The sequence below is a fragment of the Triticum urartu genome, chromosome 2 (assembly GCF_003073215.2).
Source record: "Triticum urartu cultivar G1812 chromosome 2, Tu2.1, whole genome shotgun sequence".
NCBI lineage: Eukaryota > Viridiplantae > Streptophyta > Magnoliopsida > Poales > Poaceae > Triticum > Triticum urartu.
Window position 1 is genome coordinate 574,063,885 of NC_053023.1, and position 16,488 is coordinate 574,080,372.

Consider the following 16,488-nt stretch of genomic DNA (forward strand, 5'->3'; position numbering starts at 1 on the left):
TAAAGTTTTGAAGACGTTCAAAATGGATCAAGCAAAGAAAGGGTTCTTGCCTGTGGTACAAGGTGTGAAGTTGTCACACACTCAATGTCTGACCACTGCAGAAGATAAAGAGAAAATGAAAGGTGTTCCCTATGCTTCAACCATAGGCTCTATCATGTATGCAATGTTGTGTACCAGACCTGATGTGTGCCTTGCTATCAGTTTAGCAGGGAGGTACCGAAGTAATCCAGGAGTGGATCACTGGACAACGGTCAAGAACATCCTGAAATACCTGAAAAGGACTAAGGACATGTGTCGGTGTCAAAACCGGCGGATCTCGGGTAGGGGGTCCCGAACTGTGCGTCTAGGCCGGATGGTAACAGGAGGCAAGGAACACGATGTTTTACCCAGGTTCAGGCCCTCTTGATGGAGGTAAAACCCTACGTCCTGCTTGATTAATATTGATGATATGGGTAGTACAAGAGTAGATCTACCACGAGATCAAGGAGGCTAAACCCTAGAAGCTAGCCTATGGTATGATTGTTGTATGATGAAGTTGTCCTACGGACTAAAACCCTCCGGTTTATATAGACACTGGAGAGGGTTAGGGTTACACAAAGTCGGTTACAATGGTAGGAGATCTAGAATATCTGCATCGCCAAGCTTGCCTTCCACGCCAAGGAAAGTCCCATCCGGACACGGGACGAAGTCTTCAATCTTGTATCTTCGTAATCCTGGAGTCCGGCTGAAGGTATAGTCCGGCTACCCGAACACCCCCTAATCCAGGACTCCCTCAGTAGCCCCTGAACCAGGCTTCAATGACGACGAGTCCGGCGCATAGATTGTCTTCGGAATTGCAAGGCGGGTTCCTCCTCCAAATTCTTCATAAAAGTTTGTAAACACCAAGAGTAGTGTCCGGCTCTACAAAATAAGTTTCCACGTATTGCCACAGAGAGAATAATATTAACACAAATCTAATCTGCTGACGTATTCCGCAGCGCGCCATCACACTACGGCCAAGCCTTTATTCGAATCGTTTTCACTTTTCCACCTCAGCGTGTTTTGCGAGGCAGTTTCCTTGGCACGTCTTGTCAAAGCAGAGATCGTGTCCCCTTTATTTACGGGATTCTCATCAATACGGACGTGGGTAACCAAATCGTGCCCATTAGCATGTCTTCTCGATTAAAGGCGAGTCCTAAACGGTTACGGGGAGGGCTCCTGGTATTCAACCTCTTATAAAGAGACCAAGGCCTTACTCCTTTTCTCCAATCTCAAAACAAGTTCGCCCGTCGCCTCGAGTTCCAACACCCTAGGCTCCAGATTCCAGGCGCTTCGGACCTTCGACAATGTCCGGTTCCGACCTTCAAGGCCGATGGATGCCCTCCTCCGTCACGGAGGAGGATGTGCTAAAGTTGAGAGAGGCTAAGTTCTTGACCGCCGAAATTTTGCATAGGTTGCCTGCCCAAAGACAGGCTATTCCCAGTCCCCAGCCCGGTGAGAGCGTAGTGTTCATGTCTCACTTCCTTCGGGGGTTAGGCTTCCCGATGGATCACTTCGTGAGGGGGCTGATGTTCTATTATGGGCTGGAATTTCATGACTTAGCCCCGGAGTCCATCCTCCACATTTCCTCATTCATCGTTGTGTGCGAAGCGTTCCTCCGTGTTACTCCTCACTTCAGATTATGGCTCAAGACTTTTGGAGTGGAGCCGAAGATGATCGAGGGATGGCACGCAGAGTGCGAAGGCGCTGTCATAAGTAAGAATGCTGATGCTCCATGGCCCGAGGGCTCCTTTCAAGAGGAGCTCGGCTTGTGGCAATGAGAGTGGTTCTATATCACCGCTCCCAGGAGCACCAAATGGGTGGCGCCTCCTGCCTTTCGCTCGGCCCCCCACCACGGCTAGCGTCATGGGTCAACAAAGGATTAGATTGGGGGTTATCCAAAGACGTGCCCTTGTTGCAGGGCCGCATTAGGGATCTCTTAGAAAGAGACCTCAACCTGGTCAAGGTGACGCAGGTCATGCTGATTCGCTGAACACTGCCCGGCAAACGTCGCTCCCTTCGTCTGTGGGAGTTTAATCCGGAGGGACCACGAGCTCTCCAGCATTTTATGGGCGCAACGCCCGTGGAGATGTATAAAATGTTCTTCGGATCACAAGCAATGTGTCCGGATTTGACCGAGGACGCAGGTTTAAGCTGCAATCGCCCGGATACTCAAGTAAGTAACCTTGTGCCCGGACTCGCTATCCGTAAAATTGTCATAAATTCGCCCCTAAAAGGGCTGTCCTTTTAAACATGAGTGGATAGCGAAGGCAAAGCTGATCAGGTGTCCGGCTCCCCTTCCCGAGACCAGGCCGGATCCCATGCTAGTCAGGATGTTGAAGATCGTGCCTTTGGAGGGAAGTGAGGGGGAGGACAAGGAAACTATGGCCTCCTCGAAGGAGGTTGCTCCGAAGGGAAGAATCAACAATTCCTCTCCTAAGGGGAAGAAGAGGGCCGCCTCTGACGACCCGGAGACCATGGCCTCAAAGCGGGGGGAAAAGTCCTCGTTAGAGGGTCCGACGCCGGGGAGATCCTCGGCCGAACTACGCCCTCAAAGGGATCAGCCCTCCAGCGAGCCGTAAGTAGAGAAAGATTTTCCTTTAGAGGGATGAGAGAAATCCTTGCTTTTCATCTGAGTAGATTAACCGAAATTTTACTTTTTAGCTCGGACCTCAGCCCTTCTCAGCAGAGCTCGTCTTCGGGGGATCTTCTTCCGGAGATGATGGAGAGTGGAACGCCTCCCCCTGCCGTACCGCCTGGCGAGGCGGGCGACCCTGAGGTGTCGTCGTGGAGGGTTTCTCCGAATCCGACAGGGGTGGAAGGTAGCCATATGTCCCCCCAAGGTTCTCCGTGTCCGGCCTTCGATGGAGGTCATAGGACGAGTCCGGCACCGTCCGATGCACGGTCGGAGGAGCTGATGATTCTGCTGGGGCGAGCTTCTATCTCAGAGGAGCACCGTGCATTGATGGGTACAGTGATTGGAAGGATTTCGTCCGCGGAAAGCGGATTGCATGAGGTCGTCAGAAGTTTGCTGACGGGTTTTGAGGTACGTTTGATAATGTACTTCTTTGTCAGTTGCACATAAATAAGATGCGCCTTGTGTAGATAGTAGCCCCTAAGACTCTGTGCATTGTCAAAATTGACGGCACACAGAGGATCATAATCCCAGGTCTAAAATGTCGCCTTTGTATACAGGTGGCGAAGTGTCCGGAATCGAGCCAAACTGATGATTTTGCCGAACTAAAGCGGCAACTTGACGTGGCAGATGCCGACATCGCGCTCGTCAACGAGCGGCTTGATGAGGCTCAAGGTATGCAATTCCTCGGGCGGCATCTGGTAAGAGGAGATTTATGCCAGTATCTTACAATGTGTGTGCTTGACGCAGATGGTGCGGCCGCCGTGGAGAGTCTTTGGGCGGAACTTGCCCGAGCTAAGGAACAAGCCAGGAAAAGCGATGCGGCTGCCGAGAAGGCCCTTGAAGAGCTGAGAGCTGAACAGGCTGCTCACTGCCGAAGCAAGAAGGAGATGGCCGTGATGGCCGTGAAGTTAAAAAGTGCTGCTGACCGTTGCAAGTTTCTTGAGAAAGAAGACCGGGCGAGACAGACGGACTTAGAGAAGGCCGTTGCTGATGCCAAGGATGCTCGCTCTGCGATGAGAGCTGCGAAGGAGGAGCTGCGTTAGGCCGAACAGATTGCGGCTGGAAAGCCCTTTATGCTGCGGAGGAAGTTTTCGTGATCCGAAGTTTGCTCCGTTGGACCGGATGTGGAGTGTGGAGGACACCTATCTGGATTTGGCAGCGAGTGCTGCTGATGCAACCGAATACTTTCGAGATCAAGAAGATCGCGAAGTGGAAAGGCTTTTCTGGTCGCAGTTCCAGAATCTAGAGCGTCCACTGGCAGTGGACGATCGTCTGGCTCAATGGGCCGAACTGAATAGATTGTCCGGACTCGCCATGAAGTACGTCATGGGTCATCTGTGGCCGGGGAGATCGGAGCCGAAGAGTTATTTCAGCTTGGTGCAGCAATTCCTTGACGTGGTGCCACGTATCAATGCGATGAAGAGGTCATCATGCATAGAGGGTGCACGGATGGCTCTTGCCCGTGTCAAGACATACTGGGCAGAGATGGAGACCACCGTTGTTGCATCCCGAGATTCGGACAAAAGCCGAGTACCCTCCGAGCACTATCTTCAGGAAGTCCTTGAAGGCGCTCGTGTAATAGAGACGCAGTGCTCGAATGATGCTATGTTCTGATAGCATATGTAATTATAAAGCAATATTTTGATGAATTGTAGTAGCCTTTTATACTTGTGCCTTCAAGTATTTGGAACACCTCCTGTGCGGCCATTTTAAGATATATGTACAAAATCTGAAAGATTGCAGTCGTTGGCTTCAGCCCCCACGCACATAGTGCAGGGGTGCTCACAGAAGGCGCATTTTCACACTTAATCTAACGTCTTGGTCCTACAAAGGAGGTGATAGCGCAGCGAGCTAGGCAACCGGACTATAATGCTTTAACACTTTCACTTAGCCATAGGAGCTTGACAATGGGACTATTTAGGTAGCCCCTGGTGGCGACTGCGCTCGCCCGAATTCGGGGCGCGTATGTGCCTGGCCGGGAAACGGCCCTTCGTTAATGCGGAGGAATCCTACAGATTCCGGAGAGTCATCGAGTGGTTGACCAGTCTCACGCCATATCATGACAGTCGGTTTTCGGCTTTCTCTACTGAGGTGCTCGCCTGGCCGAACCAGGGCACAATCGCAGTAGTTCTCCTGGTGCCGCCTTAGCCGATAGAGCGGAACGTAAGGCGGCCAAACATAGGAGCCGGGCAACCCAACATTTGACCAAAATCATGACTCGGAGCTGATGCATATAAGGCCAAACTCGCGACGCCGAACACTCCCTAAGGTATTCGGTCTTTATGAGAGCGGGCGAGGTAACGCTCTGAGGTATAAGCCCCTAGTGTCCAGGTACGCGCAAGAATTCTGACGTGGCCACATGCCAAGACGCCAGCCTCCTCCTTGGTCATAGAACCAGGGGATGTGTATCAACAAGAGACAGTAAAAAAGGTTTACGCAGGGTCTTAATCTGAAAAGAATCCTTGGAACGGGTCCCTACTGCACGTCTGCACCTGTGTCTCCGTTGTGCCGTATCCTGGACAGGCGCAGCACGACGTTCATCTGTAAAAAGAGAGCAACTAAGTTGAAAAAGGGGCGTGCCGAACAAAAGTTATATGAAATAAACAAAGTGTAAAGTAAAATATGAAAAATTGAGCTTTATTGTCTCTTATTTTATACGTGTGAAGCCCCTAGTGCAGGGCTATATGGCCACTAAGCCTTTATCAATGATACTTTTGTGCCGGACTCATCTATCTGTGTCCGTGGTCTTAATGACATGTTCCGATGTTCTGGCTGGTGAAGCCATTGTATTGTGGGGCTGTTAAAGCGGCCGCACAATCCTCCGCTTGGGGGAGGTGTTCTCACTGCTTCCCCTTTAAGGAGATGATGCCGCGTGGACCGGGCATCTTAAGCGTAAGAGATGCATAATGTGGTATTGCGTTAAAGCGGGCTAAAGCTTCGCGTCCCAGTAGTGCTTGATAGCGACTTGAGAATGGGACGATGTGGAAAGTCAGCTTTTCACGACGGAAGTTATCGGCAGAGCCGAAAATAACCTCGAGCCGGAGAAAACCCATGCAATGGGTGTCCGGACCTGGCATTACTCCTTGAAAGGAGGTTTTGCTGTGGAGAATTCTTTTTGGGTCGATCCCCATGTGGCGGATTGAGTCCTGATATATCAGGTTGAGTCCGCTGCCACCGTCCATAAGGACATTTGAAAACTGGAGTCTGCCAATTATTGGATCGAGTACCAGGGCAGTCCAGCCTGGGTTCCTGACACTTCTAGAATAATCCAGATGATCGAAGATGATTGGTTTTGACAACCAGTGGCGGGATTCCTTTGGGATAGGCCGTGGGGCGCGTACCTTTATGGGCACCGCATGTATTGTTATGTGGAGTAAGTTTACTGTTTTTACTTCTTGTGGGAAATTCTTTTGTTTCCTGGTACTCTGCTTTTGGGGTTCGTCCTTGTCTTCGCTTGGTGTGTCGAGCCCCTTGTGTTCGGCGTTGAGTCTGCCAGATTGTTTGAAAACCCAACAATCTCTGTGGGTATGGTTAGTAGGCTTTCTGGGAGTGCTGTGTATTTGACATATCCTACCAAGATTTTGTTTAGGTTGGATAGGTCGTCCCTGTTATCTTGGAGGGGCGGCTTTTTCTGATTCTGTCGTGAGCTTTTGAATCCGGCGTTGACTGCCGTGCTCTTCGGACTTTTTTGCTTAGTCCGGCGACGGTCCTTATTGCGTCGCGTTTTCCGTTTCCATCCCTAGTTTCGGATGTACTTGGATCACTGGTGCTACATCTTGCCAACCAGTTGTCCTCTCCTGCGCAAAAGCGGGTCATGAGGCTTGTTAGTGCGGCCATTGTTCTTGGCTTTTCTTGGCTGAGGTGTCTGGCGAGCCATTCGTCTCGGACATTATGCCTGAAAGCCGCTAAGGCTTCAGCATCCGGACAGTCGACTATCTGATTCTTTTTAGTAAGAAATCTATTCCAGAATTGCCGAGCTGACTCTCCGGGCTGTTGAGTTATGTGACTAAGATCGTCTGCATCCGGAGGGCGGACATAAGTCCCTTGAAAATTTGCTCGGAAAGCGTCCTCGAGCTCTTCCCAACTTCCGATTGTGTTTTCAGGAAGGCTTTTGAGACAATGCCGGGCTGGCCCTTTAAGCTTGAGGGGTAAGTATTTTATGGCGTGGAGGTCATCTCCTCTAGCCATATGTATGTGGAGGATATAATCCTCGATCCAGACTCCAGGGTCTGTTGTTCCATCACATGCCTCTATGTTTACGGGTTTGAATCCCGCTGGAAATTCATAATCCAGGACCTCATCAGTGAAACATAGGGGGTGTGCGGCACCCCTGTATTTGGGTGTGCCGGATTCTGATAATGGCTTTATTGCATTGCTTACGAGAGCTTGCTTTCTTGGCCCGTAAATGGACCTAGCTGGGCCATGATGCGAATCCTTAAGTGGGTCGCATGCCGGCTTAAGTGCGGCGCTGCTTGCCACTTTATGCTGGCCATGGGGTCGTCTATCCGACTGTGTGGCTTTCTCATTTTTGGAATGCGAGGGCTCTAAGGCCTCCTCGTCGAATTCAGGCAGTAGCTTTCTCTTCGGATAGCTTTTAGTGCGGCGACTGTCGCCGTATTTGTCTGCGGTATTGATTACTTTACTCCATCTGATCCTGAGTGCATATTCCACAGTTTTTAGCTTCCGCTTCTGCTTTTTCAGGCTGCGTGCGGTTGCAACGAGCCGTTTGTGGAGGTTCTTCTGCTTCGTGGGCTTGTCCGGCGTAGGGTCGTCCGGAATGCCATTTTCGCCGGGGGAGGGATGTTCGGTTTCTCTATCCGGGTTGTCCTGTTGGGATGGTTGCTCTAAGGCATGCTCGTCGTCTACCGGCTCATCCTGCTCTATGGCTGGGTCTTTATAGAGGCGGGGCTTGGGTCGGCGTTTACGCCGACGCTTTGATTGTTTTTCGAGAGATCGATCCCTCTTTCCATCCCCGTTTTCCTCGTTGTTGCTTCCTTTAGGGGTATCCACCATGTACACATCGTGAGATGAGGTGGCTGTCCAATGCCCTATAGGCGTTGGTTCTTGGTTGTCTCCTGCATCGTCGTCCATACCGTCGATGTCTTCGGAGTCGAAGTCGAGCATGTCGGTTAAGTCGTCGATAGTGGCTACGAAGTGGGTGGTGGGTGGGTTTTGAATTTCTTCATCATCCGAATCCCATCCTTGCTAACCGTAGTCCGGCCAGGGCTCTCCTGATAAAGAGAGAGACTTTAGCGAATTCAGGATGTCGCCGAAGGACGAGTGCTGAAAGATGTCTACGGCGGTGAACTCCATTATCGGCGCCCAATCAGATTCGATTGGCAGGGGCGCGGGGGGCTCGGAGTTCGGAAAGGAATCCGGCTCCTCGGAGTCATGGGCCATGCGGAGTGCGGGGCTAGAGTTCGGCTCGATCGCCTCTGAGATCGCAGCCCTTGAGGCAGCGTCCAACCGCTGATCCTCGATCGATGCAGTAGGCTCCGAATCAATGGTCGGAACCGATGCGTGTGCGGCCTCCAAAGCGCTGTTCGGCGGCAGAGCTATATCATGCCCATCGAGACAGTGCGGCGCGCTTGGCTGTCGCTCGAATTCGTCGAAGATCAAGTCCCCGCAGATGTCAGCCATGTAGTTTAGGCTTCCAAACCTGACCTGATGGCCAGGGGCGTAGCTTTCGATCTGCTCAAGGTGGCCAAGCGACTTGGCCCGTAGTGCGAAGCCGCCGAAGACGAAGATCTGTCCAGGGAGAAAAGTCTCACCCTGGACTGCATCGTTGTTGATGATCGAAGGAGCCATCGGGCCTAAAGGCGACGACAAAGAGGAACTCTCAATGAAAGCACCAATGTCGGTGTCAAAACCGGCGGATCTCGGGTAGGGGGTCCCGAACTGTGCGTCTAGGCCGGATGGTAATAGGAGGCAAGGAACACGATGTTTTACCCAGGTTCGGCCCCCCTTGATGGAGGTAAAACCCTACGTCCTGCTTGATTAATATTGATGATATGGGTAGTACAAGAGTAGATCTACCACGAGATCAAGGAGGCTAAACCCTAGAAGCTAGCCTATGGTATGATTGTTGTATGATGAAGTTGTCCTACGGACTAAAACCCTCCGGTTTATATAGACACCGGAGAGGGTTAGGGTTACACAAAGTCGGTTATAATGGTAGGAGATCTTGAATATCCGCATCGCCAAGCTTGCCTTCCACGCCAAGGAAAGTCCCATCCGGACACGGGACGAAGTCTTCAATCTTGTATCTTCATAGTCCTAGAGTCCGGCTGAAGGTATAGTCCGGCTACCCGAACACCCCCTAATCCAGGACTCCCTCAACATGTTTCTCATTTATGGAGGTGACAAACAGCTCGTCGTAAATGGTTACGTTGATGCAAGCTTTGACACTGATCCGGATAACTGTAAGTCACAAACCGGATACGTATTTATATTGAATGGTGGAGCTGTCAGTTGGTGCAGTTCTAAACAAAGCGTCATGGCGGGAGCTACGTGTGAAGCAGAGTACATAGCTGCTTCAGAAGCAGCAAATGAAGGAGTCTGGATGAAGGAGTTCATATCCGATCTAGGTATCATACCTAGTGCATCGGGTCCAATGAAAATCGTTTGTGACAATACTGGTGCAATTGCCTTGGCAAAGGAATCCAGATTTCACAAGAGAACCAAGCACATCAAGAGATGCTTCAATTCCATCTACGATCAAGTCAAGGAGGGAGACATAGAGATTTGCAAGATACATACGGATCTGAATGTTGCAGACCCGTTGACTAAGCCTCTCTCACGAGCAAAACATGATCAACACCAAGACTCCATGGGTGTTAGAATCATTACCGTGTAATCTAGATTATTGACTCTAGTGCAAGTGGGAGACTGAAGGAAATATGCCCTAGAGGCAATAATAAAGTCGTTATTTATATTTCCTTATATCATGATAAATGTTTATTATTCATGCTAGAATTGTATTAACCGGAAACTTAGTCCATGTGTGAATACATAGACAAATAGAGTGTCACTAGTATGCCTCTACTTGACTAGCTTGTTGAATCAAAGATGATTAAGTTTCCTAGCCATGGACATGAGTTGTCATTTGATTAATGGGATCGAATCATTAGAGAATGATGTGACTGACTTGACCTATTCCGTTAGCTTAGCATTTGATCGTTTAGTATATTGCTATTGCTTTCTTCATGACTTATACATGTTCCTATGAATATGAGATTATGCAAATCCCGAATACCGGAGGAACACTTTGTGTGCGACCAAACGTCACAACGTAACTGGGTGATTATAAAGGTGCTCTACAGGTGTCTCCGATGGTGTTTGTTGAGTTGGCATAGATCGAGATTATGATTTGTCACTCCGATTGTCGGAGAGGTATCTCTGGGCCCTCTCGGTAATGCACATCAATATAAGCCTTGCAAGCATTGTGACTAATGAGTTAGTTGCGGGATGATGCATTACGGAACGAGTAAAGAGACTTGCCAGTAACGAGATTGAACTAGGTATTGAGATACCGATGATAGAATCTCGGGCAAGTAACATACCGATGACAAAGGGAAGAACGTATGTTGTTATGCGGTTTGACCGATAAAGATCTTCGTAGAATATGTGGGAGCCAATATGAACATCCAGGTTCTGCTATTGGTTATTGACCGGAGACGTGTCTCGGTCATGTCTACATAGTTCTCGAACCCGTAGGGTCCACACGCTTAATGTTCGGTGATGATCAGTATTACGAGTTTATGTGTTTTGATGTACCGAAGGTAGTTTGGAGTCCCGGATGTGATCACGAACATGACGAGGAGTGTCGAAATGGTCGAGACATAAAGATCGATATATTGGATGACTATGTTTGGACTTCGGAAAGGTTTCTAGAGAGTTCGGGCATATACCGGAGTACCGGGGGGTTACCGGAACCCCCGGGGAGTCAATGGGCCTTAATGGGCCCTAGTGGAAAGGAGGAGGAGGCGGCCAAGGTGCCCCCCAATCCCAATCCGAATTGGGAGGGGGGCCGTCCCCCCTTTCCTTCTCTCCCTCTCCCCCTTCCTTACCTCTCCTACTCCAACTAGGGAAGGGGGAATCCTACTGCCACCGGGAGTAGGACTCCCCCCTTGGGCGCGCCTAGGAGGCCGGCCCTCTCCCCCTCCTCCACTCCTTTATATACGGGGGAGGGGGGCACCCCATAGACACACAAGTTGATCGTTGATCTTTTAGCCGTGTGCGGTGCCTCCCTCCACCATAATCCACCTCGGTCATATCATTGCAGTGCTTAGGCGAAGCCCTGCGCCGGTAGCTTCATCATCACCGTCATCACGCCGTTGTGCAGAGAAGCTCTCCCACAACACTCTGCTAGATCATGAGTTCGTGGGACGTCATCGAGCTGAATGTGTGCAGATCGCGGAGGTGCCGTACTTTCGGTACTAGGATCGGTCGATCGTAAAGACGTACGACTACATCAACCGCGTTGTCATAACGCTTCTGCTTACGGTCTACAAGGGTGTGTAGACAACACTCTCACCTCTTATTGCTATGCATCACCATGATCTTGCGTGTGCGTAGGAATTTTTTTGAAATTACTATGTTCCCCAACAAGAGGGCACTCGAAATACTCCATATTTTAAGTACCTCTACACCATTGTGGAGTCTGCCCATCTGCTAGAGTTGCTCTGGTGCATTTTTTAGAAAGAATACAAACACAAACTGCTAGATTAATGTTTTGAGTGGAAAGATGGATGAACTTATGAAATTGTTTGCTAATAAGAGTGCTCCTACTGATCCTAATGATATGCCTTTGTCTACTTTGATTGAGAATAATAATGAATCTATGGATGTGAATTTTGTTGGTACGAACAATTTTGGTAACAATGCGTATAGAGGTAATTTTAATTCTAGGTCGTTTCCTAGTAATTCCTCTATTATGGTAATTCCTACAACAATTCTTATGGAAATTATAATAAGATGCCCTCTGATTTTGAATCCAGTATTAAAGAATTTATTAGTTCGCAAAAGAGTTTCAATGCTTTGATTGAAGAAAAATTGCTTAAGATTGATGAATTGGCTAGGAACGTGGATAGAATTTCTCTTGATGTTGATTCTTTGAAACTTAGATCTATTCCACCTTGTTCGCACACGAACACGTCACCGTGTACCCTCGACGCCGGGGGTGATGCACCGCAGCTCACGTCGAAGGAGACCTGCCCGGAAGCGCGGTACGCAAGACAATCCGGTGGATGCTTTTGTATACCTGAAACCCCACACGCCCGGGAGGGACCCCATCTGGGCGCGCGGCGGCTATGGGCTGCCCTAGGTCGACCTGATCGCCCCTAGGGCCTCGAGGTTCGCCGCCCTGCAAACGAAGAACGAACGAAGAACGAGGAAGAAGAAGAACAAGGGAGAGATAAAGGTAAAGGTAAAAATATGATATATTGATAGATCGATTGTGTGTTGTTATTCAATCGGCCGTCACCCCTTACATATATATGAGGCGGCTGGACTTTCCGTACAAGAAAAGGACTCAAATCCCGTCCAAAACATCAAAAGATAACCTAACTCGGACTATGAGGGCCGGAACTTCCGGTCAGCCCGGAACTTCCGGGCTGAAATTATATCAAGTAGCCCTCTTGCACTGAATCTGCAGGTCGCATACTACTTCGGATGACAATGGTCCCAAATGCAAAGTTGTAGATCTCGTAATGGACAAAAACTCTTCAGCTGATCACTTTTTCATCCGAGGTCATCTTGATGTCGAAATCGGCTCCGCAAATCTGCAAACAATGTTAAAATTTCAGTTTTCGGGGCGCACCGCATGCAAACTTTCGGTTTAGCCCGAAACCTCCCCGGAAGTTTTGCCCAGAACTTCCGGGGCAAACTTATGCAGCACACTGTTTTGGCTCTAACTTTTGCATACGAACTCTGATTTAGACGTTTTTATATCAAAATCAATCGTCTCAACGAGACGAAGACAATCCGTGTAGAAAGATTTCTCATATGAGTCCATCTTGGGGGTGTAATCAGCTGAATAGTGTTCTGAATATAAAATCTGAGTACTTCAAACACAACTTCGGCCTTAGAGATGCGACCGGATGGCTATGGCCCAAATATGAAAAATTCTCCTTTTGAAGATACAGAACTTTCTCACTTTGAGCACTTCTCCATTTGAGGCTATCTTAATTAAGTTCTTGTCCGTGTCAAAATCTGGTGTCAACACATGCCCCCTTGTTTTTTGGCAAACTTGTGTCAACACTCCATTTTCCTAAGGACGATGTCAACACTCCATCGGCCATTTTGCATGTTCTTAGGACGATAAGTATATATCGGCCATTGCTTGTTTGAACCTCTTGAGGCAAACTTGGGTGAAAACTTCTCAGCTTCTATAACAATCCGGTGATAAGGTTCCATAGACCAAAACCATCCTCCGAACCATATTGTTCTCCCTTTCGCTAGGATTTTGCAGATAATCAAGAATGAACTTCCTCCAATCCTTACTTCGCCTGCCTAAAAGTTTCATTAGTGGCCGAAGCGGTGGGCTTCGGTTCGGCCTTACCTATATTAACAAGACCTGGCATCGACTATTGATACAAATGTAATACACCATGGTTAACATAGTAGCCGGATGCTTGCTGTGCCAACTCTTTCGAATTGTCATGTCTAGATATATGAACAATTTTAAAGCAACCCAAGGTAAATCTTGCATCTAGACATACCAAAAGATAAACTATAAGTGATTCATCAAAACATTGATAACCCTTGGATATTTATTGCACTACTAATAACGAATCACCGGAAGCCTCAATATGTATAGCACCTATAGCAAGGCAAAGCTCCAATGCGATAACAATGCATATTCGGCTTTGATCATTGTGCAAAAATATTTTAAGCGGCATGAGGCTTCACAAAATAGCTTCATATGGAGATAAATAAACAACACCAACACCTTGGCCATTGTTACAAATTTAACCATCAATATATAATCTCCATGGTACTAGAGAGATCAAGCTAAAAACAATATTATGCATGATGTCAATATGATGCTCAATAAAAAAATCAACCATGATTTGGCCTTACGTAAATTCTGAAAACTAATAAGCCAAAGCACACCCAATCAAAACATAAGTTCACTTTGCAATTTTGATGAATTGGTCTATGCATAATATCTTTAATGGCATCAATTTGACAAATTCCTTTGCAAGGACTTATCTCAATCTCTACTCAAACTAAGGACGATGTTAGAATACCACATCGGCCATTCTTAGATATTCTTAGGGCGGTATATAAGTATCGTCCATTCCCATGAGGTCCATGTAGAATTCACCCACCAAAGTATGTATAGCCGAAATAAGCAAATGAAATAGCAATAAAATATTTCAGCCCTTTTGTATTAGCAACAAAAACGTAACTAACCAAATGTATAGTGATTTGGTAATACCCTGTCATGATATAGAAAATTATGTTGCATCCATGGAACAAAATAAATCCATGGAGGGTAATTGATCATACCTATGGATGAATTCCATGGCAAAGGCATCAATGGCATGGTTGAAGAAAATGAATGATGTGGTAACCGAAGATTTTGATGTTGTGATGCACACCTTCGGCTTAATTATTTGTTGCTTCCATTCTTCTCTTTCTTCACTTTTATTGTACTTATTGCAATAGAAGCATGCACATCCTTTTTTATGATTGATCCTCTTGGGAACCCATGCCATGTTCTTCTGTCTCAGCTCTTGTGCACTAAGATTTTGTAATTCCCTCTTTTGCCAATACGATTAACCGAGTGGGCATCTTGGCTGTGATTCTATTTTGACCTTGTGCACTCTCAACTTCTTTTCTTCAGATTTGGCACTTTGACTCTCAATAATTGGTTGCTTCATCTCATTGCCTTTAGTAGCCAATGTCAACACTTTAATTGGCTCTTTTCCATTTGAGATCAAATCTGAAGTTGCACTCTCACGACCATCTCTTTTAACACAGTAAACTTGCTTGACCACCTCTTTCTTCTTGTTTGAGCTATGGACCGATTCCTTATGATTGAAACGGTCTTTAACATGTGATTGTTCAAATATTGATCTTATCGGAGCTGCATAATATTGATGAGATGGTCTAAAATAAGATGGAGAATGTGCCCTTGTATCATACCTGTCCCATGATGGATATGAATCTACACGAGCATAGGGAGAAATCCAGGACATTGGCATTGGCGGCCCAAAATAAGGATATGAAAATGTTGCATGAAAATTTTCACTTTTCCAATACCGATCCTCATATTTGCGCCTTGGGGGTGATCTTGATGCTTTTGCATTAGTTGGCCGATAAGAACTTTTCTCTTCACTCTTCTTTTGACATTTATCTAATAATTGTGCAAAAGTGACCTTGGATTTCTTCCACTTGTGCTTATTGCAGCCTTTGTTTCCTTTGGTTGTGCTTGCACCGATCTCTGAATTTGCTTGCTGCCCCCAGTCCTTGGCGTCTCCATTGTAGCTTCGATGGAATTTTCGCCCTCAAGATTATACTCATTATACTCTTCAACAACTTCTTTACTTGAAAGCTTGATCCGATCACCTGCAGTTTTTACCTTCTCTTTGAATGGATCGGCTTGAAGTAGCCGATGCAAAAACTTTCTCCCATCGGGATCAATCAGAATAGACTGGTCATCTCTTGGTGTCTCGACAAATTTTAATCGTCCTTTATCAATGGCTGATTTAACTATTTGACGAAACATGTTACAATCCTCAAAACTATGCTTGAACGAATCATGCAACTTACAATACATTCGTCCTTGGATAGATGGCTTGACATGGTGATCAAGAATTCCAATGTAATTATTTTTCAATAACAAATCAAAGATTTGGTCACACATGTTTGAATCGAAGGTATACCTTTTGTTTTCTAGCCGATCTTGTTGTGAGAACGTCTTTGGAGTTAAGCAAACGAATGGTTCAGATTTGGCACCTTCCAATTCGGCTATGAATTCTCTTTCACATTCTTTTTCCGATGTCTTTAAATAAGAAACTATACTAGCGTCAGTTTTCTCAAAAGATTTTAACCTTGGCTTTAAATTTCTGAAATCAAAGTAGTTAGAACATACATGTCTTAATTGAGACCATGCGTAAGCCAAGTATGAGGCAAGCAAAGCTACCCAATTAGATATGAACTTTAAATAAAGCAATGGGAAAAGCTTTGGCTGCAGTAATAAGTCACTATCGGTCTCTTTGAATGGTACATTATATTGACCGATATGCTTAGTAACAATTTTATTGCTAACAAGTAAATTGCACTTCTTCACTGGTCTTTGAAAATTACTTATTAGGATTTTTCTAATAGATGCATCAACAATAAAGTTGTGACCAAATCTGGAAATAGGTTAATTACTTGCTAGACATACCTCTTCAAATATGTTGGGAGAGCATGATGATTGCATGTCATGAATAATATCGTGCTTTGCTTTTGGATGGCTTCCCAACACCGCGTCACAATTTTCTTCTTGATTCCGTGCATCATAAATTTGAAGATCTTTTTCAACCGAACTTTGTTCGGCTACTTGTTCTTGTCCTTCAAGCTCGTCAATTTCTATGGCATGAAACTCATAGGGCAGGAAGTAGGTTCCATTAATTTCAGAAAAATCAAGCATGGTTGTTTTGCTATGCTTTCCATGCTCTTTCTCAATAATGCTTGCCTCTTTGGATTTGATGGACTCAGAATATATACTACTTGATTCTGCTTTTCCAATAACCGAATTTTCTTTGTTACCTGAATCAATGACTTTATCTTTTTTAATTTGCAAGGCTTCTCGCTCTTGTCTAATTTTAGCCCACATC